At 31.5% G+C, this 26,145-nt stretch overlaps 1 protein-coding gene across 2 annotated transcripts in view; it reads left to right on the top strand.

Annotated features, from left to right (window-relative positions):
* Nucleotides 1–10,322: 10,322 nt before the first annotated feature.
* LOC129742003 (sodium-dependent transporter bedraggled) overlaps nt 10,323–26,145 on the top strand; it is a 260,366-nt gene continuing 244,543 nt past the window's right edge. Inside the window, exon 1 of one of the 2 annotated variants that reach the window (XM_055733847.1) lies at nt 10,323–10,654. The gene's annotated coding sequence lies outside the window, so the exon portion shown is untranslated. Of the gene's footprint in view, nt 11,935–26,145 lie in introns of both variants that reach the window. The other variant, XM_055733846.1, reaches the window with a different exon arrangement.

Raw genomic sequence — 26,145 nt, 5'->3', positions numbered from 1 at the left:
ATGAAGCGAATGAATTCTTCAGATGAACACCTGCTTCATTGAGGGGTTGTTGCTTTTCATAAGAGGGTCTTATGGAAACAGTAAATTTTACCTTTGATGAGTAAATATCAAGATAATTGATGTTAAAAACATTCAGTTTATTTTCTGGGTAATTTGTTATTTGTTTAAAATTACACCATGATCACCATTAGCAGCACATTCAGGCATGGTTCCAACTGTCATTCTGCCGCACCTGGTTCATTAAACTTATCCTTTTCACCGATCAACATGCTGAAAAGTAAACATTAAAATATGTGTTCTAGTTAACAAATAATTTGAACGTTCACAAAAAATCAACTTACCATGTAGAATAACAAAATCAACTTCAACTTTGAGAAAAACAAGTGCTTGGTACGACGATGAGAAAATGACTGATGGGATGAATGTGTTCATTATTTTTTCACAATGCCGCTTCTTCTATTTTTCATAAGAACTTCGTATGAATATTGAAAGAATTTCATAAGACTCTTATGAAAATTTAGTTTAGACGCAAAAAAGCGGTTCATAAGATGTATCTTATGAAATTTGTAATAAGATTTCCTCTGAGTGTAGTTGAACCAGGGTAAGGTTTTAGTAATAGTTCTGAGCCCCTCCCACCTAAGAAAAGGGACCCTCCCATACAACTTTCGTTTTTATTCCCACAAATCAAAAGTCATGGCACCCATTTGACAGCCGATTTTCGTTTCCTTTGGCGGGTTGTTTTCACCATCACCATGGGCCGGGCGTAAGAAACGACTATCCAAAGTTCACGTGTACTGGACAGCAAATCAAAGCTTGCTCAGCATTGAAGATTTGAAAGGAAAAATTTTGGCGGGTGTTTTTTGTACCTTCTACTGCTGAATGTGGTAACGGTAGATACGAGAATTTCGGATGCAATAATGAACTAACATTTCGGATTGAAAAATATGACTAAGCTGTAAAGTATGTATTGACTTGAATTGTAGTGGTTTTCAAATTACTCCCTACCACTGCTGCAGGGCTTTGGAGTTTTTAAGAATATACAGTGTGTGAAGTATGGATGCAATAATTTATCTTCATTATGAATTTTGATTGAGTGCTGAAAACATATTATGCTATTTTCTTAAAATCAAGCTTTTTAGAACCAACCATTTTCGTATTCTTAGAATTCCTTATAGAGAAAGATAAAATAATTTAATTCAGAGTTATAAGTTGAGAGCTGTGATTTCAATGCTTTGAAAGCCGTCGAGAAATCTAAATGGAGGACTCAAAAATTTAACGTGCATTATCTGGAAAAACCAAATCCACCGCAAGAAACTTGATTTGAAAATAAGTATGAAGTTTGAAATTATATATACAATTCAATATTATCGGTCACTCTATGACTTTTGTATAAATGTGGATCATCAATGTGTTCAATTTTATCATCCAATTATGCGAAAATTTAAACCATTAAGTACTGCGAATTCAAATAAATTATTTCCAAGAATTTTTACTTTATCACTATTCCCAATAATTAATGAGATTTCTTTTTCCAAAAATGGAAAAATTGAAAAAAAATGTTTTGTTGTAACATCATAAAATGGGCGATTTGGGTTCCGAGATAATTTCTATTAGATGACTTCCAAAAACTATTAGTGGAACTTGGAGCATTTAAGAAAAACTTATCATAAAACGGTGTGGAAAAAACAACGAAAAGTACACATTAAAAACATGAAAAATGAGTCTTCAACAAGTTTAAAAAACCAAATACAAACACATACAGGATCTCAATGAAACTTAATTTTCCTCGAAGAGATTCCTTTTACTTAATTCTAAGCGTACATCTTTCGAGTATATGATGGCTAGGACCTCACAAATGCTTAAACAACTAAACCACAAAAGTTTACTGTGTATGCCGTGACTGGGATTCGAACTCATGGCCGTTGACTTGGAAGACTTGAAGGCCACGAGCTGCGGCAAGTTTCGGAAGCCTTCTTAGAATTTTCTGGGCAAATAAAACTTGAATATAGCATACGGGGGAGTATTTGGCATATAGCGTCCGAGGAGATCATCTCCAAAAGAGATTTCATTTGATGGGGGGTGGAAAAGATAAAAATATAGTTTAATCATTTGAAGATAAAAAAAAATAGAAGGCCAAAGCTATTCAAGCTTCCTTTAAGAAAGGGTGGGTATGAAATGTTGTTCGTGATGAAATATAAAAGCATTCATGGGAAATTATTTTTAATTTCTATGAATACGAACCTCATAACTATAAGTGTTTAAAAATTATGAAAAAGGGAAACACAGTAAATATTCTCATTAAAAAATTGAAAGACACTAACAAAACTTCCAAAGCTTACATACATGACACAACATGGGTTAGATTTTCTCATCATGAATATATAAAACATATTGAATACAAAGCTACCAAGATTTCGAAAAGTCAAACGACTCATTTTGATTTATATTTTATGCAAACCCGAGCAAGGCCGGGTAAATCAGCTAGTTATTAATAATTATAATTATTACAAATTAGATTAAAAAAAAACAATTTCAAATCTGTCCACGTGGACATCCGGGGAGGGAGGTAGGGGTTTGCCAAATGTCCACGGAGGGGGAGGAGGGGGTCAAAAATCTCATTTTTCTGTCCATGTGGTATCTGAACGGCCCTATGTGAATCAATCTTTTCGTCCATTTTCTTAACTTTTAATTTTTGCCAATAATCTATTTTTTTTATATTATCTTCATATTAAACTTTATGCGATTCTCGTTGGTCTATATAAATGAACGATTTTCTCGTTGTTACTTTAAACTATAACTATTGGATTTGGTTTAGTTGTTACATTTAATAAATACGTTAGATAAAAATTGAAATAGTTTCCGCCTAAGAAAGTATAAAATGTTAAGTTTTAATTTAAAATTTTCTACGGCTAGTGGTTGTATAAATATAATTTTCAATAAAATTTTCCGAAAAAAAATGAGATCATGAGGTCCGATAAAAATACAAAACAACCCTTGAACGATGACAATTGAGAAGCATTTGAGTAAACTTGAATTGTGTAGTAATCCAACGATATAATTTTTTTTCATGTCAACAACCATCAAATATAAAAATCCGCTTTCCAGCTTTAAAATTATTACGCCTGATTGTATGCAGCTGCATAAGGAAACCTAATAGAAAATAGCAAAAATTTATGTTTTTTCGAATAAAAAATTCTACCTTACCAATTGTTGGGTCTTTCCCAAATTTTAAAGGAACGTTAATTGACTACTCTTTTAACAAACTGCAATTGAAAATGTGCATTTGGCTCGAGTTTTCATTGAATAATATGTGAAATACTCAGAATAGTTTTTGGAGTAGTAAAAAATTGACCTTTTTTAATGTCGATTTGCGATGCTTCACGGTACATACAAATTTTCTCTTATAGCTCACAATAATCTCTGAACCTTCTACTCCAAATCTGTATCCGTCATTTTCTGAAAATCCTAACCAAATTAAAGAAAATAATGATTTATTAGAAGCTAGTATTTCCACCCGTTTGTTTACATTTTCTTGCACACACACGAGCTGTCAAAAATTAGCTTCGAAATCGCGAATTCCGGCTGGGAGTGACTCGATGATGGTATTATAACAACAAAAGAAGTCAACCCATAAGGAAATGGTTCTTCACATCCGTAACATTTTTTTTTAACAGCCGGAGTGACTAACAACAAGTGGGTGTTCAATTGGTTTAATTAATCTTCGTCCTCTAGTTTTGGATTTTTGGCTTCAACCACCTTTAACCGTCTCAGTGATTTATGACTCAACTGCGACAGTAGCAAAGTCTTTCGGCTTGATCACCTGAAAAACAAAATTTGGAAACAGAACATCGAAGAAGATCAAGCAGCCGGTCGATCACATTTACGTTTTCGCTTCCTCTAAAAATTATGCTCCACATAACAGTTTTGTTCCCTGTCGGAAAGTGTTTGTCTACGGCTTTATGCTCACTTTTGAGAAAACGCCTGATCCTCTCCTCTCAGTCAAAAATTTTTCAAAGAGAGAGAGAGAGAGCATGACGATCAAGTCTCAAGAAGAGTGCATCAGAGTGCATCCATCATGCAATTGCAACGAAGAGCATTAATGTGTTTGAGTGTGAACATTAGCATAAACGGGACCCTTTCTGAATGGAGTTGTGCGAGAATTGTTGTTCCGATACACGAGGTAAATTTGAGATGAGTTTGTACTTGCTTGGCTACCTATTCGTTATGGTTCACTGGTTCCGACTCAGACTGGCAACGGGCGATGGTAATGTTTAGCATAGCATGGAGAGTGGCAAACAAACATTAAAAAAAAGAGCGATCGATCGATCACCTTTGCATAGCTGTGATTGTATAGGTGGCCGCTCATTGAATCGCAACATGCATGCAACAGTAGTTTTCAAGTTATTTGCACTGCACTGTTTAATGTGGTGTTAAAAAAAAAACAATTTTAGATGAAAAGCGACTTTGAAAAATTAACAAAATTGACAAAATGTAAGGTAACGGACTTATTTTGGACCAGTGGACCAATTTTGGGCCACCTTGTCTAGCTCTCTGATAAAACAAATAATCATGATTTTTTTTAGCAAATATTGTTGAAGCCCTGGCACTTAATGTTATGCACTATTTTTTTTTCATTATTAGTTGTTTTATAAGTTATAAAACAACAAATAATGAAAAAAAATAGTGCATAACATTAAGTGCCAGGGCTTCAACAATATTTGCTAAAAAAAATCATGATTATTTGTTTTATCAGAGAGCTAGACAAGGTGGTCCAAAATTGGTCCAAAATAAGTCCGTTAACCTACAACCTTGAAAAAATTGTAGAAATTGACAAAATTGAACAAATTGACAACATTATTAGAAATAACGAAAAAAAAAACTGCCGAAATGACAAAATGGAAAGAATTGACGAAATACTTTAAATGACAGATCTTTTAAAAAAATTACAGAAAACATAAAGTTACCAATAATTACAAAAATTTCAAGAATGTTGATTTCAAGAAATGACAAAAATGATTTTTGGAATTTTTTCATTATTAAAATTGTTTTAAATTTTGCTATATTTCTCGCGTGAGCTTTCATTACGTCGAATGAAACAAAATTTGAAAAACTGAGATATTCACTAAAAAAGCTTCATTATAACACTATCTACCTATATGATTGATAACACAATCAATTTAAACCCTTTTAATGTATAAAATTTAAGACTTTCAAAATGACGAATGAAACAAAACCTTGCTTGCCCATTTCAATGTTGCTTACGTCCCTTCTTCCAAACGGCGAATGTGCAGAGGAAGAAAAACCTAGCACATTCGCTATGGATTCCATGAGCAAACAGTGTATACAGGAAGAGGTAATCAGAATATCAACCTGGCAATATTATTTCAAATTCTTGTTTTCAGGCGTTCTTAAATCGATACTCAAGGCTTTCGAACGCTGTACAATAATGCAGCAAGGAAAAGAAACCGAACAGCAGCAGTAGCAGCAAACCTAACAACTAACAGCAGCAGGCTGATCGGCAGCAGCCTGCTGCTGTTAGTCACCCAATCACCCGATTCACACTTTTATTACGCATTCACTAATAAATTTACCGCTACACTCGATAACTCACTAAGTTAACATTCACTATGCCAAAAAAATTTAAAAATTTACCGGTAATTGCCACAGAAACATTTGGGCGTAAGTGCAAGTTGAACGAATCAAAGGACGAATGAGACAAATTTCCCCTCCAGCTGATCGGCAACAAAAAGCTGATCAGCAGCAGCGAGTTGGTTTGATCGATGTCGCACCCGATTCACACATTTCATTATGCATTTACTCACCAATTTACCGCTACACCACTTATTAAACAGCCTCTACGCCGAGAAAATTGAAAATTTTCCATAGTATTTACATCAGCAACATTTGGGCGTAAGTGCAAGTTGAACGAATCAAAGGACGAATGAGACAAATTTCCCCTCCAGCTGATCGGCAACAGAAAGCTGATCAGCAGCAGCGAGCTGGTTTGACCGATGGTGCACCCGATGGCCGGTTCACACATTTCATTATGCATTTATTTACTCACCAATTTACCGCTTCACTAGATATTTCACTTATTAAACAGCCACTACGCCGAGAAAATTGAAAATTTCCCATAGTATTTGCATCAGAAACATTTGGGCGTAAGTGCAAGTTGAACGAATCAAAGGACGAAAGAAAAAAGACGAATGAAACAAATTTCCCCTCCAAACGACGAATGTGTTCAGACGTATGAACGATTTATGTTTGAATATGTCGTATGTTCCTACATGATTAAAAAATAGCTCTAAAAATTGCAAAAAAATTAAATTCATAATGTGGAATATCTGACACAATTAGTTTCCATGAATATTGCGTATTTTTTGAAAAGTTATCATCGAAGGAATAAAAATAGGATTTGAAAAACACTCTTCAAATTTCAGAAGCGTTTTTCTCGGTTCGGTGTTTCTGTTTCATTCGACGTAATGAAAGCTCACGCGAGATTTGTCCATTTTTTAAAGTATTTTCTTTCTTGTCATTTTTTTCATTATGTTCATTTTTCAGATCTTGTCCATATTTGTACCATGTTTTTATTTTTAAATAGGCAATTTGGTCAACTTTCTTCTTTATGATAAATTTATTCATTTCTGTAAATTTGTCATTTTTGTTATTTTTGTCATTGTTGTCATTTTTGTTATTTTTGGATCTTTTTTATTTTTTTGACATTTAATTTTTTTTTAAATTTTTGTGACTTTTTTTTGTCATTTAGGTTTATTATTAATTTTTGGGTTTTTTATTTTTATACGTTTGTAATTCATGCCTTTTTTTGATTTAGAAATAAATAAATATTTGTTTTGTTTTTATTTTTGTAATTTTTACACTTTTTGTGTGTTTTTTGTCAATCAAGTTTTTAAAATTATTTTTGGTTATTTAATTTATGAAGTTTTTGTAAGTTTTTTTTATTTATAAACTTTTTGGTTTAGAAATAATTTTTATTATTTTTGTTTTAAATTTTTGTAATTTCTATATTTATTGAAATTAAGGACATTTTTTGTTTTGTTTTTTAATTTCAGACATTAATTTTGTTTTGTAAATTATGGTAATGTTCGCAAATTGGATATTTTTTGTATAGTTAGTATTTACTAAACTTTTCGTATTTTTTATATTTTTTTACTTCATTGTTGTCATTTGTATTATTTTTGAATTCCTTTCAATGTTTTTTGTCATTTTTATTACTTTTTGTTATTTTTGTGTTTTTTTTTTTATTTTTGGTTTTTATTTATGTAATACGGTCAATCGCAAAATTAATCGGACACCAATTATTCATTCTTGAACTCTGAGATTTTCAGGGTTTAACAGTAAATAATTAAAAACAACTTTAATCCATTACATAATATCTCCTTTTTAATCTTTAACTTTGAAAAGAAAAATAAAAATTGTTTACATTTTCACTTCATATTTGAAAAAACAACAAAAAAACACCATTTGAAGCGTGGCAAAATTGATCGTACAGTACTACTTTTTCTTAAAATTCTATTAAAAATCAATTCCTAGAAAGTAACAGATATCAAAAAACAACTGAATTAGTATTTGGTATGACCGCCTTTGGCATCTAGCACTGCTTGTAAGCGGCATCGATTCGACGAGGTTTTCGGTCACACTAGATGGAATGTTCTCCCAGATCTTCTTAATCGCCGTTCTGAGTTCTGCCTTGTTCCCAGGATTTTTATTTTTCAGGCGATTCTTGACCTCCCACCAGAGGTGTTCTATCGGGTTCAGATCGGGAGACTGCGGAGGCGTTTTGAGTTGTTTAGGTGCATTATACAGCAACCACCCCCGCACGACAATAACTGTATGTTTGGGGTCATTGTCTTGTTGGAAGTAGTAATCACGAGGTAGCCCCTATTTATCCACGGAAAGCAGCAGGTTACGCTTGAGGATGTTCAAATAACCCATGTTGTCCATCGTTGAGTCAATAAATTCCATGGTTCCAGGTCCAGAGGCCGACATTGAAGCCCACAACATCTGGTTGCCGCCACCGTGTTTTACAGTGGGACCAAATTCGTGGGCTGGGGCTCCGTTCCATGTTTTCTCCACACCATTTGCCGTTCATCCGATCCGAAAAGGTTTATTTTTGTTTCGTCGGTGAATAGAACTTTGTTTCAGAATTCTTTAGGCTTATTAACATAAGCCTTAGCGATCTCCAGTCGTTTTTTCATATTTACCTCTGAGATAAAGGGTTTCTTACGGGCTACACAACCTCTCAAACCGCTCCTGTGCGCTCCCCTCCGGACAATATCTACGCTGACAGGGTTCCGATGGTCCCAGCGACTTCAGCCGTTCGGAATACTTGTTTTAGGGTTCTTTTTCAGAGTTCGCACAATTACCCGTTCATCTGTAGGAGTCAATATGCGTTTTCATCCTCTTCCAACGATATTTTTCACGGTTCCTTCGTATTTCCACTTCTTGATGATGTACTGCACTGTAGAGTGGGATCTCCCGACAGATTCTGCTATTTCCCGCAATGACTTTCCGCGACAACACATACTTATTATCAACCATCGCGTCGCAATGTCCGTTTTCTTGCGCTTGCTTACCATTTTGATCACAACTCTTCGAAATTCAGCAAATAAACAAAAACAAACACTGCTCAAGTAGCTGCTGGGTGTTGAAATAACACCCTAAAAAAAACTTTGCTTATCCACTTTGGTCTTGTTTACACACCAAACATTTCAGATTAAATAAAATGTGTAGGATCAATTTTGCATACCTCTTTTTTGGGATATTCATGAACTTCTTGATTTATAAAATAAGCAAAACTGATTTTTCAAAATCTTCGCGATCAGATCAATAGCTAGATCTGTAAACAATTATTGTGCATCAAAATCATAAATGTTTTTTCACACCAAATAAATGAAAAGAGTTGGTAAACCATGTGTCTACGATCAATTTTGCGATTGACTGTACATGTTAGTCATGCGTTTTTTCCTGAACTTTTAGGTTTAGAAATAAATAATATTTTTTGTAATTTTTGTAATTTTTGTAATTTTTTTAATTTTTGTAATTTTTGTAATTTTTGTAATTTTTGTAATTTTTGTAATTTTTGTAATTTTTGTAATTTTTGTAATTTTTGTAATTTTTGTAATTTTTGTAATTTTTGTAATTTTTGTAATTTTTGTAATTTTTGTAATTTTTGTAATTTTTGTAATTTTTGTCATTTTTGTCATTTTTGTAATTTTTGTAATTTTTGTAATTTTTGTAATTTTTGTAATTTTTGTAATTTTTGTAATTTTTGTAATTTTTGAAATTTTTGTGATTTTTGTAATTTTTGTAATTTTTGTAATTTTTGTCATTTTTGTAATTTTTGTAATTATTGTAATTTTTGTAATTTTTGAATTTTTTTGTAATTTTTGTAATATTTGAAATTTTAGTAATTTTTGTAATTTTTTTAATTTTTGTAATTTTTGTTATTTTTGTAATTTTTGTAACTTTTGTAATTTTTGAATTTTTTGAAATTTTTGTAATTTTTGTTATTTTTGTAATTTTTAATTTTTATAAGTTTTGGCATTTTTGTCATTTTGTTATTTTTTGTCATTTTTGTTTATTTTTTGTATTTTTTTAATTTTTGTCATTTTTGTAATTTTTGTATTTTTTTGTGAATTTTGTAATTTTTGTTATTTTTTTGTCTTTGTCGGTTTTGTAGTTTTTGTCATTTTTAAAATTTTTGTAATTTTTGAAATTTTCGTAATTTTTGTCATTTTTGATATTTTTGTCATTTTCATTTAACAAAATTGTATACAACACTTTCAATAACTCAAAGATATGATATTTTTAGAATTTGGTTCAGTGGTTTCCAAGATAGAGAATGCCAAATTTTGGAGTTTTCGGGATTAGATTTTTTGCGGTCCTAAATGTGTTAAGGATGGAAAGTTTAAAGCCACAATTTTTTGAGTAAGATTCATTATTCATTCCTCTGGTTTCGTGAAAACTGATAAATAGCTCTCCTTACAATTTCGTTATAGAACTTGAAAGCAGACTGTTTAATCAACACGCACAAAGCAGTACACACTCTACAGCCGGGAGAGAGTTGTTTGCAACAATCACGGAGCCCACGCTGCATGCAACTCTGCAAGTCCAACTCAAATCTGTGTGTGTGGTAGTTGCCTCGATCTGATCGCGCTCGGTGCAGTGGGTGGGTGAGAAAACATAAGAGAGCGAGAGAGCAAAAGAGAGCAGCAGTAACAACAAATCTAGAGGCATCGGACGGAAATTGGGCAAGGCAAAAAACCCGTTCACCACTAGCTAGCCATAGTCGGTATTTTCCACTACAGCCAGGCGGCAGTTCTATGGCTTAGCTGCCTCGTCGTCGTGGGTTTTCGTTGTCGTACCTGTCGGACGGTTGATTTTGTTCGATTATGGAAGAAGCTTCTTCTTGTTCTGGTGCATTGGAAGTGTTTTAAAGGATTTTCGGGAAGCGTTCCGGTGTTTCTAAACGGTAATGATTTAAACGTGATTCGAGCGAATTAAGTTTAAGTAAGAAGATCGTCGGTTTGATTCGATAATGGTAGCTTCCAGTCTGTCAGTGTGGGATCAAAGCAAGCTGAAGAAAAAAAAACCCAGTGGTAACTTGATTGAGTGATCGACGCCGTTGCTGGTGGTAAGTAACTGTGTGTATTCTAAATTTGGTGTTACCGTGGCAACCGTGTTCGGACAACTTTGGCTGCTAGCGCACAGCCCTCTGTGATGGGGTGATGTCGTTTTTTATCACCCAATCCAATCCAGATTGTGAGATGTGTCGTTTCGTGTAGTTGCAAAAACAACGGAACGTGATCTTAAGTAATAACAGCAAAATAACAGAAGAAAAAAAAACCAAGAAACCCAAAACCAGAACTGAGTTAGCAGCAGTGAGCAACAGTAACAGCTTGATCTTGCCAGGCCTTCTTTGGACCCCGCTGTGGTTCGCTTTTGGCTGGTAGAGGTTGTTGGATGCTTGTGAATAATCTGAGCAGCAGCTGATTGAGACCGCGAAATATAACGTTTGGGATCTGTACGTGAGCGCGATATCAACGACCTTTCGATGACGACGACGACGACCAAGCGGTAAGCGCAATACAAGATCGCTCGATGATCTCGTCATCCATCCATAGTCTTTGTGCCCGAATCAGGAGGAAGCAGGTTTAACCTGATCTGTTTCATTGGGGGTACGTATTTTTTTTCTGTGTAATGGTGCGAAGATCATACTCTTAGTGCTACGACTCTTGATCTTGAGCTCTGGTACTTGAACCAACTGGATCGTGAAATTACTATCCAAAATCGACTGTGTACAACGTTTCTGGGTTGTGACTACCAGCTAGTAGTACATGGTGTGCTTTCCTATACCGCAACGCCACTAGTAGTACAAGTGTTCCGAATGTAAACACAAGTGTTTTGATACACCCCAAGTGAAGGTCTTTCCTCCATGATCGAAGTCGTGATAACGAGATCAGTAGTGCGGGATCTAATCCAATGTGGTAGCCCAAAAAGTTGACGTGAAGTGATTTGTTTGTGTTTATGAATGAAAGCGCCATAAATTGCACACAGTAGGCGCTCGGGGAAGTGATCGTATATTGAAAGATAGTTATCAGTAGGCCAGTAGCTTGACTCGGGGCAAGAAACGGCTGCATCCTGCTGTCCTCATTGTTGTCACTGGTTCGTCGTAACCTACTTGGATTATCAGCGTTCATCGAAACGAACTACAGTAAAAAAAAGTTCAAACGCGACCCAGGAGAGAGTTTCCGTGTCTTGAGATTGACAGCACCGCGAGTGCTTCCAAAATACCAAAAGTGATGAGTCTTCGCTTCACCTCACGGAACGCCGCAGTTGAGGAGGATTTTATTTCTTGCTGGCTGGAATAGTTTGATGACGACCGAAGTGTGGCGCGAAGTGGAAGTGAAAATTGTAAGTAATTATACCGGGGCCGGGGTGGTCTATTTGAATTGCTCATTCGTCGAACTTTCTATTGGTTCGTTGGCTGTTTGGTGGAAGTCATCTCGAAGCCTCGAAGCCATTGACCCAGATCAAAGAGAGGCAAACAAAGAAATGTTAACCTAATGAAGACAAGTCTTTAATGAACCTTCATATGATTCTCTGATATCAGAACTTTGCTTCAGATCCTATATTTGTTTAAAGAACCACATAGTTGTGTTAATGGATACAGCCGACAATTTAATCATCAATTTAGGAAGTAAATAAAGCTTGTTTTCTCAACCTTTCTGTAAATTTTTTCAATGAAGTTGCTAAATTTTTCATAAATAACTCTAGCCGTCCTCTCAACTCCTATAAGTTCAAGCTGTCCTATCAACTTTCTTAAAATTTTCAATGAGCTGTCCTCTCAACTTGCTTGATTTTTCTTAAATAACTCAGGCTGTTCTCTCAACTCGCCTTTCAATTTTAAGCTGTCCTCACAGCTTAAAATTCAAAGACTCAGACTGTCCTCTCGACTCGCTTGATTTCTCATCAATAACTTAGGCAACTCCTTTAAAATTCTCAATAGTATACTCAGTCTGTACTCTCAACTCGCCTTGCAATTTCAAGCTGTTTTATCAACTCCCTTAGAATTTTTGATAGTATGCTCAGCCATTCAATATCAGCTGCCCTCTCAACTCATTTGATATTCGCGTAAATATCTTAACCCCTTTGTTTCTATCATTTTGTCCTTCAATTTCAAGCTGTTATCCTAATTCGTTTGGGATTCTTATCAATACATTCGAGCTGTCCTCTCAACTCACTTGATTTCTCACCAATAATAAATCAGGCCAAAAACAACACGTGCACTTCTTTTAAAAATTGCAATGAATAAAGATTCCGAATTTTTACTTTACCGAACAAATTCGAACGTAGTAGGCCTCTAACAAATTTGAAGACAACAAAAATCAAAACATAAGCAAATTTACTTTGTACTTTCAAGGTCTCCGTTTCCAGCCTACTGAGACGCTCAGCGAAATTAATGAACCCAAAAACACATGGCTTGCTACTGCAAGCCTAGAAAATGAAAAAAAAAAACGTAAATGAGCCAAACAATTTGCACGTTGGCAAATTTTTGGGTTCTTCCGCGGACGAGCGCTTGCTTTCAAATATGTGCTAGATGAGATGCCTCTGAGCAAACTTTTCTGCCCGGGTGCACGAATTACTTTTTTTTTACAAAACATAGAGCGGCTAAACAACCCCCGAAAATATGAGTCCAAGTTTGTAAACTTTCTTTTTACTCGCTTACGTCAGTTGTAAACTGACAAAAATGTCAATGTTGTCTTTTAAATTTTACCTTTGAAATGTTTTACATAAGATTTGGCCCTCTTGGTCTAGTACCTACAAAGTGCACATTTTATGACTGGTTCCGCGTGTTCCAGACAGTGAACGGATTCGTTTTCCTGCCTAACTAACCGAATGACCAACAACCCAACTAATCAAGCTTTATGAGTTGTTTGTACTCGTGCAGCAGTGATTGCCTTCGTTTTTTTATTGTTAATACGGCCTTTTCAAGTGTTTCTTTTGCATTTAATTTTACAATCGAATCAGTTGAACGGGCTTATAATGAGTTTTATGACTTGGCGATTGACATACGGTATTGAAAATCGGCCAAAAATTACTGCTGCAAAAATCGAGCTCAAATAGATTGTTAAAAACCGTTTTGTTTTGGTCTTTTTTACGTCGAATATATAGGTTTTTGGACCAATGTAAGATTTTCAGTTATTTTCGTACTGTTAGATTTTGTCAAACTTTCTCGTTTCTTAAGCACTTTATAAATATTTAAAAAATTAAAAGGAATTTAAATGTGCAAAAATTACACGACAAACCAAAAATTAATCGGGTTTAGATCAAAACGAGAAAATAATCACCACAATATTTAAAAAAAAAAACAAATATCAAAAATAACAACGTGAAAGACAAATTAAACTAAGTTACAACAAAAAAGATAAAACAATCCACGAGAAACAACAAATCAGCAAAAACATTTTTTTCTAAAAAATATAAAGAATTGAAAAACAGTGACTTAAATCACTTGAACTACAAAACAGTAAAATTGCAACTAGAAAAAAAAAACGAAAAATCCAAATGAAAACATTAAAAAAATTACAAAATTGACAAAAATGACAAAAATTTAAAAAATTACAAAAATGACAAAAATGAAAATATTTACAAAAATGACTAAAATATCACATTTGGCCAAAATGACAACAATGACAAAAATGGCAAAAATTAATAAAATAACGAAAATTGACATCAATTCCAAAAATGACGAAAGTTACAAAAATGACATAAAAATTAAAAATGACAAATATGATAAAAATGACAAAAAAGACAAAAAATGACCAAAACGACAAAAATGACAAAAATTACAAAAATGAAAAAAATGATTAAAAATGACAAAAATGACAAAAATGGCAAAAATGACTAAAATAACGAAAATTGACATCAATGCCAAAAATTACAAAAATGGCAAAAATGACTAAAATAACGAAAGTAGACATCAATGCCAAGAATGACATAAAAAATTGAAATGACAAAAATGACAAAAATGAAAAAAATGCCAAAAATGACAAAAATGACAAAAATGACAAAAATTACAAAAATTATAAAAATAACAAAAATTACAAAATTAAAAAACAACAAAAATGACAAAAATGACAAAAATGGCAAAAATGCCAAAAATTTCAAAAATAACAAAAATAACAAAAATTACAAAAATTACAAAAATTACAAAAATTACAAAAATTACAAAAATGACAAAAATGACAAAAATGACAAAAATGACAAAAATGACAAAAATGATAAAAATGACAAAAAGTACAAAAATGACCAAAATGACAAAAATGACAAAAATGACAAAAATGACAAAAATGACAAAAATGACAAAAATGACAAAAATGACAAAAATGACAAAAATGACAAAAATGACAAAAATGACAAAAATGACAAAAATGACAAAAATGACAAAAATGACAAAAATGACAAAAATGACAAAAATGACAAAAATGACAAAAATGACAAAAATGACAAAAATGACAAAAATGACAAAAATGACAAAAATGACAAAAATGACAAAAATGACAAAAATGACAAAAATGACAAAAATGACAAAAATGACAAAATTGACAAAAATGACAAAAATGACAAAAATGACAAAAATGACAAAAATGACAAAAATGACAAAAATGACAAAAATGACAAAAATGACAAAAATGACAAAAATGACAAAAATGACAAAAATGACAAAAATGACAAAAATGACAAAAATGACAAAAATGACAAAAATGACAAAAAATGACAAAAATGACAAAAATGGCAAAAATGACAAAAACGACAAAAATGACAAAAAATGACAAAAAATGACAAAAATGACAAAAATGACAAAAATGACAAAAATGACAAAAATGACAAAAATGACCAAAATGACAAAAATGACAAAAATGACAAAAATGACAAAAATGACAAAAATGACAAAAATGACAAAAATGACAAAAATGACAAAAATGACAAAAATGACCAAAATGACAAAAATGACAAAAAGACAAAAAGGACAAAAATGACAAAAATGACAAAAATGACAAAAATGACAAAAATGACAAAAATGACAAAAATGACAAAAATGACAAAAATGACAAATATGACAAAAATGACAAAAATGACGAAAATGACAAAAATGACAAAATTGAAAAAAATTTCAAAAATGACAAACATGACAAAAATGACAAAAATGAGAAAAATGACAAAAATGACAAAAATGACAAAAATGACAAAAATGACAAAAATGACAAAAATTACAAAAATGACAAAAATGACAAAAATGACGAAAATGACAAAAATGACAAAAATGACAAATATGACAAAAATGACAAAAAATGACAAAAAATGACAAAAAATGACAAAAATGACAAAATTGACAAAATTGACAAAAATTTTAAAAATGACAAAAATGACAAAAATGACAAAATTGACAAAAATGACAAAAATGACAAGAATGACAAAAATGACAAAAATGACAAAAATGACAAAAATGACAAAAATGACAAAAATGACAAAAATGACAAAAATGACAAAAATGACAAAAATGACAAAAATGACAAAAATGACAAAAATGACAAAAATGACAAAAATGACAAAAATGACAAAAATGACAAAAATGACAAAAATGACAAAAATGACAAAAATGACAAAAATGACAAAAATGACAAAAATGACAAAAATGACAAAAATGACAAAAATGACGAAAATGACAAAAATGACAAAATTGACAAAAATGACAAAAATGACAAAAATTACAAAATTTACAAAAATTACAAAAATTACAAAAATTACAAAAATTACAAAAATTACAAAAATTACAAAAATTACAAAAATTACAAAAATGACAAAAATGTTAAAAATGTTAAAAATGACAAAAATGACAAACAAAAATGACAAAAATGACAAAAATGACAAAAATGACAAAAATGACAAAAATGACAAAAATGACAAAAATGACAAAAATGACAAAAATGACAAAAATGACAAAAATGACAAAAATGACAAAAATGACAAAAATGACAAAAATGACAAAAATGACAAAAATGACAAAAATGACAAAAATGACAAAAATGACAAAAATGACAAAAATGACAAAAATGACAAAAATGACAAAAATGACAAAAATGACAAAAATGACAAAAATGACAAAAATGACAAAAATGACAAAAATGACAAAAATGACAAAAATGACCAAAATGACCAAAATGACAAAAATGACAAAAATTTCAAAAATTACAAAAATTACAAAAATTACAAAAATTACAAAAATTACAAAAATTACAAAAATTACAAAAATGACAAAAATGACAAAAATGACAAAAATGACAAAAATGACAAAAATGACAAAAATGACAAAAATGACAAAAATGACAAAATGACGAAAATGACAAAAATGACGAAAATGACAAAAATCACAAAAATGACAAAAATTACAAAAATGACAAAAATTACAAAAATTACAAAAATGACAAAAATGACAAAAATGACAAAAATGACAAAAATGACAAAAATGACAAAAATGACAAAAATGACCAAAATGATCAAAATGACCAAAATGACAAAAATTACAAAAATTACAAAAATTACAAAAATTACAAAAATTACAAAAATTACAAAAATTACAAAAATTACAAAAATTACAAAAATTACAAAAATTACAAAAATTACAAAAATTACAAAAATTACAAAAATTACAAAAATGACAAAAATTACAAAAATTACAAAAATTACAAAAATTACAAAAATTACAAAAATTACAAAAATTACAAAAATGACAAAAATGACAAAAATGACAAAAATGACAAAAATGACAAAAATGACAAAAATGACAAAAATGACAAAAATGACAAAAATGACAAAAATGACTAAAATGACAAAAATGACAAAAATGACAAAAATGACAAAAATTACAAAAAAACAATAGTCTAAAAATTACAAAAAATTAAAATTATAAAAATAGCAAAAATTATAAAAAAAAAACTAAATTTGCAAAAATTACAAAAAAATCAACAATAACAAAAAAAAAAACAAAAATTACAAAAATAACAAATAAAAAAACACAAAAATAAAAAAATTTACAAAAATTGAAAAAAAGATACAAAAATGACAAAAATGACAAAAATTGCAAAAATTTCTAGAATTACGAAAATGACAAAAATAAATAAAAATTAAAAAACACCAAAATTTACAAAAATGACAAATTTGGCAAAACTGACAAAATTGACAATAATGTCGAAAATGACAAAAATGGCCAAAATAACGAAAAAAGACATCAATGCCAAAAATGATCAAAGGCCATTAATAATAAAATAACAATTAAAAAAATTACAAAAATTACAAAAATTACAAAAATTACAAAAATTACAAAAATTACAAAAATTACAAAAATTACAAAAATTACAAAAATTACAAAAATTACAAAAATTACAAAAATTACAAAAATTACAAAAATTACAAAAATTACAAAAATTACAAAAATTACAAAAATTACAAAAATTACAAAAATCACAAAAATGACAAAAATTACAAAAATTACAAAAATTACAAAAATTATAAAAATTACATAAATTACAAAAATTACAAAAATTACAAAAATGACAAAAATGACAAAAATGACAAAAATGACAAAAATGACAAAAATGACAAAATGACAAAAATGTCATGTTTTTGTTAAAACTTTACAAAAATTACAAAAATTGCAAGAATTACAAAAATTACAAAAATTACAAAAATTACACAAATTACAAAAAATGACAAAAATGACAAAAATAACAAAAATAACAAAAATGAAAAAAATAACAAAAACGACTAAAATTACAAAAATGACAAAAATGACAAAAATTACAAAAATGACAAAAATGACAAAAATGACAAATAAGACAAAAATGACAAAAACGGCAAAAATGACAAATATGACACAGATGACAAAAATGACAAAAATAACAGAAATGACAAAAAAACCACAAAAATGACAGAAATGACAAAAATAACAAAAATGACAAAGTGACAAAAATGACAAAAAGAACAAAAACTAAAAAATTAACAAAAATTATAAATAACATAAATAAAAAAAAATATAAAAATTACAAAATCTACAAAAATTACTAAACTTACAAAAATTACAAAAAAAACAAAAATTACAAAATTCACAAAAATTACAAAATTACAAAAATCACAAAAATGACAAAACTGACAAAAATTAAAAAAAATGACAAAAAAGGCAAAAAATTAAAAATTAAAAAGGAATCAAAATATTAAAAATGACGAATTTGGCAAAAATGAGAAAATTGACAACAATGTCAAAATGACGAATTGGCAATAAAGACCAAAATAACAAAAATTGACATCAATACCAAAAATGACGAGCATGACAAAAATGAAAACAATGACAAAAATGACAAAAATCACAAAAATCACAATAATCACAATAATCACAAAAATCACAAAAATTACAAAAATCACAAAACTCATAAAAATCACAAAAATGACAAAAATAACAAAAATAATTAACATGACAAAAAATGACAAAAATGACAAAAATGACAAAAATGACAAAAATGACAAAAATGACAAAAATGACAAAAATGACAAAAATGACAAAAATGACAAAAATGACAAAAATGACAAAAATGACAAAAATGACAAAAATGACAAAAATGACAAAAATGACAAAAATGACAAAAATGACAAAAATGACAAAAATGACAAAAATGACAAAAATGACAAAAATGACAAAAATGACAAAAATGACAAAAATGACAAAAATGACAAAAATGACAAAAATGACAAAAATGACAAAAATGACAAAAATGACAAAAATGACAAAAATGACAAAAATGACAAAAATGACAAAAATGACAAAAATGACAAAAATGACAAAAATGACAAAAATGACAAAAATGACAAAAATGACAAAAATGACAAAAATGACAAAAATGACAAAAATGACAAAAATGACAAAAATGACAAAAATGACAAAAATGACAAAAATGACAAAAATGACAAAAATGACAAAAATGACAAAAATGACAAAAATGACAAAAATGACAAAAATGACAAAAATGACAAAAATGACAAAAATGACAAAAATGACAAAAATGACAAAAATGACAAAAATGACAAAAATGACAAAAATGACAAAAATGACAAAAATGACAAAAATGACAAAAATGACAAAAATGACAAAAATGACAAAAATGACAAAAATGACAAAAATGACAAAAATGACAAAAATGACAAAAATGACAAAAATGACAAAAATGACAAAAATGACAAAAATGACAAAAATTACAAAAATTACAAAAATTACAAAAATGACAAAAATGACAAAAATGACAAAAATGACAAAAATGACAAAAATGACCAAAATGACCAAAATGACCAAAATGACCAAAATGACCAAAATGACAAAAATTACAAAAATTACAAAAATTTCAAAAATTACAAAAATTACAAAAATTACAAAAATTAAAAAAATTAAAAAAATTACATAAATGACAAAAATGACAAAAATTACAAAAATTATAAAAATTACAAAAATAACAGAAATTGTCAAAAATGATAAAAAAACAAGAATAACAAAAAATTAAAAATCTCTAAAATAACAAAAATGAAAAAATTGACAAAAATGACAAAAATGACAAAAATGACAAAAATGACAAAAATGACAAAAATGACAAAAATGACAAAAATGACAAAAATGACAAAAATGACAAAAATGACAAAAATGACAAAAATGACAAAAATGACAAAAGTGACAAAAATGACGAAAATGACGAAAATGACAAAAATGACAAAAATGACAAAAATGACAAAAATGACAAAAATGACAAAAATGACAAAAATGACAAAAATGACAAAAATGACAAAAATGACAGAAATGACAAAAATGACAAAAATGACAAAAAATTACAAAAAATTACAAAAATAGCATAAATTAGAAAAACGCAAAAATGACAAAAATGACAAATTTTCAAGCAGCTGAAAAAATTATGATTGTTTCGATTAATCAATATTGTATAGTCTGCCAGAATTCGGTCTGAAGTTGGTCTTGTTCAACAAGTGAAATCAGACGACGATTTTTGTTTGTGTCATTTCGACACTGTTTTGTTTTTCGGCAGTTGGTCGTTTGGGAATTGGTCCGTAAATACGAACAAAAATCGGACGACTTTTAACTGACAAGTGTTTTTTGCTAGTAATCGGTCCGTTTGCGTGATCCGCTTCGATCCGGGTTTGTATTGAAGAAAGTTTTGTTGATGATCTTCAATTTATGCTTAAATTTATACAGTTTATACTTTTTTCCAAAACTTAGGCTTGATATTCTTTTTCATCAATGTTTTTGGAGTTATTATTTATTTTTAATGGGATCTTAATACCTTATCTTGAAAATGGAAATTTTTTTTTAAGAATAAATATAAGTGAATATTTTTAATATTAGCTCGTACATTTTGCTTGAAAATTTCTCCTCTATAATGAGGCAAATTTTCAGAGATGCCGAATTTTTTTTCTTTGAAAAATACCTCTTATACCATAAGTTTGAAAACAAAACCGTGTTCCATACAATTATTTAAAAAAATCGCAACGATAAAAAAAAAACACAACTTTCATGTCAATCCGGTGGGACGTCGCATTAGGGAATGGATTTTCTTCAGTTTTAATTTCTGCACTTCTCCTTCACCGACCATGTTCGTGGGTGGATGTGTGGGGTTGATTTTTTTTCCAAGGAATTGTGTGGGGTTGAGTTGAGTGAAGAAGAATTAATGTGCATCAACCAAAGTGTCGGTGTAAACCACACGCGGCTCCATTTTCACGGCTCTTGTGAAATTTGAGAGGAAAGGGAATTGAGAAAGACATAAATTGGGAAAAGCACTTTCTGTGTATGCGTATATTTTTTTTTTTGACAAGCCGCTAAGGTGGATTCACGGTGAGGTGGGTTAAAGTTTTCAGAGCATATCTTTTGCGATCGGTGAGGTAGAGATAAGATGAAAATTATCGAGTCATAAACCCCTAAAATTACAGACTAAACTAAAATTTCGAATTTGAACAAAAATAATATGGATGAATTCATTGTTGAATTGACAACTTGAATTTCGTCATTATTATTGCTCACCATTTTTTCCACCGAATGTTATTTGATCTCACTGATTCCGGCATGGCCTACTTTACCTAGTTCTACTTCGACGCTCACATTCCCCCTCTTTTAGTTTTTTTTTTGAATGGATACACCATTACAACACTAAACCAATGCTAAGTCAAATGTTTGATGTCGGTTCTCCTATTTTTTTTTGTCCAACAAATCATGCTACTACCTAGTTCCGTTCAATCTTAGCGGTTGTTTGTTAGTCATAATGTACATTGTACGAACATCATGTACCAAAACCATGACGAAGTAATCCCACAACAACAATAACGCACTATACTTGTCGCTGGCAGGCAAACAACAGTTGTTTTTTTTTTTTAATGGAAAAGTGCATGCAGGCATCGACTTACGGATATATGACTGATTACTGACTAAGTACTGACAGTGACTTTGAAATAGAAAACCAACCGGATTATGCATACCTATACCGATTGAATGAGCACTCGACTACTTCTGCGAGCAGTGCAGTGGGGTTGTGGAACATGGGAAGATAAGTTTTTTTTTCAATTACTTCTTCAAGCCCCCCATTCAATAATAACGGCTGTGTGAAGTGCACTACCTTCCATTCATTAGGCGAAAATGGCATTTTTTTTGCTTCTAAAGAATTTTTTTTACGATTTTTAACTGACAGATAAAATACGCATTACCGTTTTAAGTTTCACGTCTAGTCATTAGGTTAGACGTCAGCCGTCGTCTACCATATTCCATACATAGTAAATAAGTAGTAGGCCAGACGGAGTTTGACTTGTCTGGTCGAATCAGAAGGTTAAGCATTGAAGTTCCCCTAAGCAAGCTTTGGTGCGATTTCTCTTCTTACACACATGAATATGATCTAGCCATTCAGAGTCGGTAACGATTTTAGTTGAGAAAAACCTTCTTGTTGACGCTTCACCGGTTGCTGCGATTTCAGATTTTTTCGTTCGGCCACAAAAGGTTAATTTAAAGAGTTTTTCGGAGGAAAACCTTCATGTTACCGTTGCTCTATAAAGTCAGTGAAACAATGCTGCTACGGGATGGTGTCAAATTACAGTTACAGTTGATCATATTTACTTGATACCTACCTTCAGTTGTGAACTGAAATTTTTAGCTTCACGTCAACAGCACCTTCCGTAGCCCTAACGTTTCTAATGACAAACTCGATGGCGTGTGTTTTGGTTGCATGTTTGACTCGCTGAAATCATGATTATTTGCTAAGTTGTTGGGAGGCGGCTTCAGTTGCGTTTTGGCTTCCTTTTTTACGGTTGACACCTGAGCTGTTCGCGATCTAACCTTTGCGACATGATCTTACACTATTTTGACTTTTGCTCAAACTCAGAAAGATCCATCCGGTTTCGAATGTCTGGCTAAGTTTAGTATAAATTTCGCATTCATGTAAATAACAGATTCTAAAAACAAAATTCCCATGGATATTGAATTTCACCTTTTTTAACATGTGATGTTATTTTATACAAATATTTTAGACCTTTTGGACAGAACTATGAGATCATTTTCATGCATTTTTGGAGTGATTTTAGTTGATTTTCGTATGCATTGAGTGTATTTTTTACATTTTTACAATTACGAAACTGTCAAATGTTTCCAATTTTCAAAATACATTTTTTTTGCATTCATTCTTCTTAACATGTTTTGTAACATTTTTGTCAATTTTGTCGATTCAGTCAATCTTGTCAATTTTTACAATTTTGTCAATGTTATTAATTTGGTCAATTATGAAAATTTAGTTATTTTTGTAAATTTTTTCATTTTTTTTTTTCAATTTTGTTACTTTTTACAATTCTGCCATTTTAGTTAATTTTATTAATTTTTTCAATTTCGATAATTTTGTCATATGAGTCATTTTTGACTGTTTTGTCTTTTTTCAGTTTTGGACATTTTTATCTTCTGTCATATTTTTTTCAGTGTTTTCAATTTTTTTTTATTTGAAATTTTTGGCATCTTAGTAGTGATGCATTTAAAAAGAATCGCGAAGGATTTGTTAGTCAAACCCTTTAAAAACTACCCATAACATAAGCGATAGATATTAGTCACTTTCCACTTCTCGAATTCCCTAACCAGAGAAGTACTCATTTCTCAATGAGATATTTGGTACTACTGCTCAGAATTTGTGGTAACACTGTTGTGTTACCACGAACCCAATTTGAGTAGTCTCGCTTAACCGTGTGATGATGTAAACATTTGTATCGCGTTTATCATCATCACCTGTCATCAGCAATCATCGATGCTATTGTCTCGATTGCGAATTGCACGTGCGTAGCCTGGGGGAGGAAGACTGAATAAAAAAAGAAAAAAAATCTTTCAAACGCCAAATTTCTCTCATCAATCTACCGACCAGTGCGAAGGTTCAAAATCTTACTTTCTTGTTTAGTGAATTTCAATGAAACTTTTATGATGCTGAAAAGCACTTGTTTTGCATGAAACAATAATTTAATTAGGTTTTGTTTTGCTCTGGCAAATTTTTGCATGATCAGGCGTATTGAGTCGCTCAAATTTCGTTGAAGTTTTTGAATCTGATAAATAAAAATTGTTTGATTAATGGTTGTTCTAAAAATAGCTTAAATAACAGATTTAGATTTTGGGTAGTTCCCATTGACCGAACAAAATTTTTATATAGTTTAAAGTTTACGATTACAAATCTTTTCAACAATTGCTGGCTTTTTGCCGAACAGTAAAAAAACGATACAGAAAACGGTACAGCTAATTTCAGTCTTCCTCCCCCAGCACGTAGCAAAGAGACAGGATCAAAACAAGTGTTTTGGGCGCCCCGGGAGGAACAGCAGATTCCTTCTGCTGCAGGAATATCAATCTTCCGGAACCTATCCGAACCGTAAGTATCAATACCTCCTCTCAATTCGTAAATTGACGATGCTGAACAGCTTCGTGTGCCTCGCCCTTGGTAACGTTGAAACAAGTTGAGCACCACTGCCTCTCAGTGTGTGCTGCTCGGCTAACTTTTACCCAAAACACAAACACTCAAACCCAAAACTTGTAGCAATTTACATTTTACTTATACGACACATTAAAAACCTAGGCTAGTTTACATTATTTCTACTCACGGGCCCGTTTCCTACCATAACATCCAAACAATAACAACATAATCACAGCTCGGGCGGCACAGGTTTATCACAGCTGAATATCACAGAATTTCTGGCAACCCTGCCTGGTTGCACTGCTTCACGGGCACGCACCACTGCCCGGAGCACCTCCGCTGTCTGCTTCCGGCTTGGCCAAAAGAATGAGCTGGGCTCAATAGTGCGTTGAGCTCCCGAACAACGACACTCGGCTCTGCAACAACGGCCCTGTAGAAAACAATCATTGTTTCTTCTATTCTCAAAGGTTTCCTTTCCTATTTTATCACTCACCCTGTTGGGGCCGTTTGCAATGATAAACCGGTTCTACCAGCACCGTCTGCATCTTTCGGCTCTGTTTGGCTTGACGAGTTCATCTTCGGGGCTGGATGTTGTAGCGTGATGTTCAGCAAACCGTTGCCTGGGTGTTAAGATAATGGATGTTTATCCGATCTGCTTTTAACCAAATTGTTTTCGCTCACCTTCCGCCGATGCGGACCTACCCGGTCCTTTAAAGGTTACAGCTTCGGTATGCAACGACTTACGCCACACCAACAGAAACGGTGAATTGTTTTGCTGTGCAATGTTGTTTTGTTTTTTCTTTGTTCACGTGCACATGTGTTTTCGTTTGACAGGTTACACTCTTAATTCTAAACAGTTAATTTTGGCTCGAATTATTACAATTACTGCACGCTCATTACTTAATAATCACAAATACTTAATTATAACGCTACATACACTACCGCAACGGAAGAATTTTTCATGAATCGGAGACAGCCGATTCATGAAAAATTCAAAAACCTCTATCCTAGGCAACGATCAGAGACATCGGTCTGGTCACCCTAAGGTGATCTCGGTACTACGCAAGCCACAGCAATGCTTGCCAGATCTTAACACAAATCCTTAAATCCAAAAAAAATAACGCCAGCGACTCCTGGAAAACTTGACCGAACGCCAACGAGTCTTGGCAAAGCGTCTCTGAACCGTTCCTGACTGGCTTCTAAATTCTTGCCTCCGCTACGGTTACATACACAAAACAGTAGCTTAACGACTAAAACATTTGCTCAAAACACTAAACATTGAACAAATATTAAAATTAAAGAGGTTAAAATTTTGGTGATTAAAATAGGAAGGAAAAGCAACAAATCCTAGGAAAGGGAGAATTTAGTTCCCTGATCGCCAAGAGCCCAAATAAAGGTTTTACCGCGCCTCCAGATCGCGTTGCTTTTGTATGGAGGGTTTTCTTGACGACCCCATTTATGCTACTTTCCTTTAAAATGACGATAAGTTCAGCATGACTTCTCACAAACGGTTTCGCTTAAAGGAGCGATTTGCTGGTTTGTCACGTTCCAGTAACGGCGTGTTTGCATAATGCATGAACACGGTCAGTTTCTCCCGCCC

Source organism: Uranotaenia lowii, chromosome 2 (genome assembly GCF_029784155.1).
Source record: "Uranotaenia lowii strain MFRU-FL chromosome 2, ASM2978415v1, whole genome shotgun sequence".
Taxonomy (NCBI): Eukaryota; Metazoa; Arthropoda; class Insecta; order Diptera; family Culicidae; genus Uranotaenia; species Uranotaenia lowii.
This window is presented reverse-complemented; position numbering and strand designations above follow the sequence as displayed.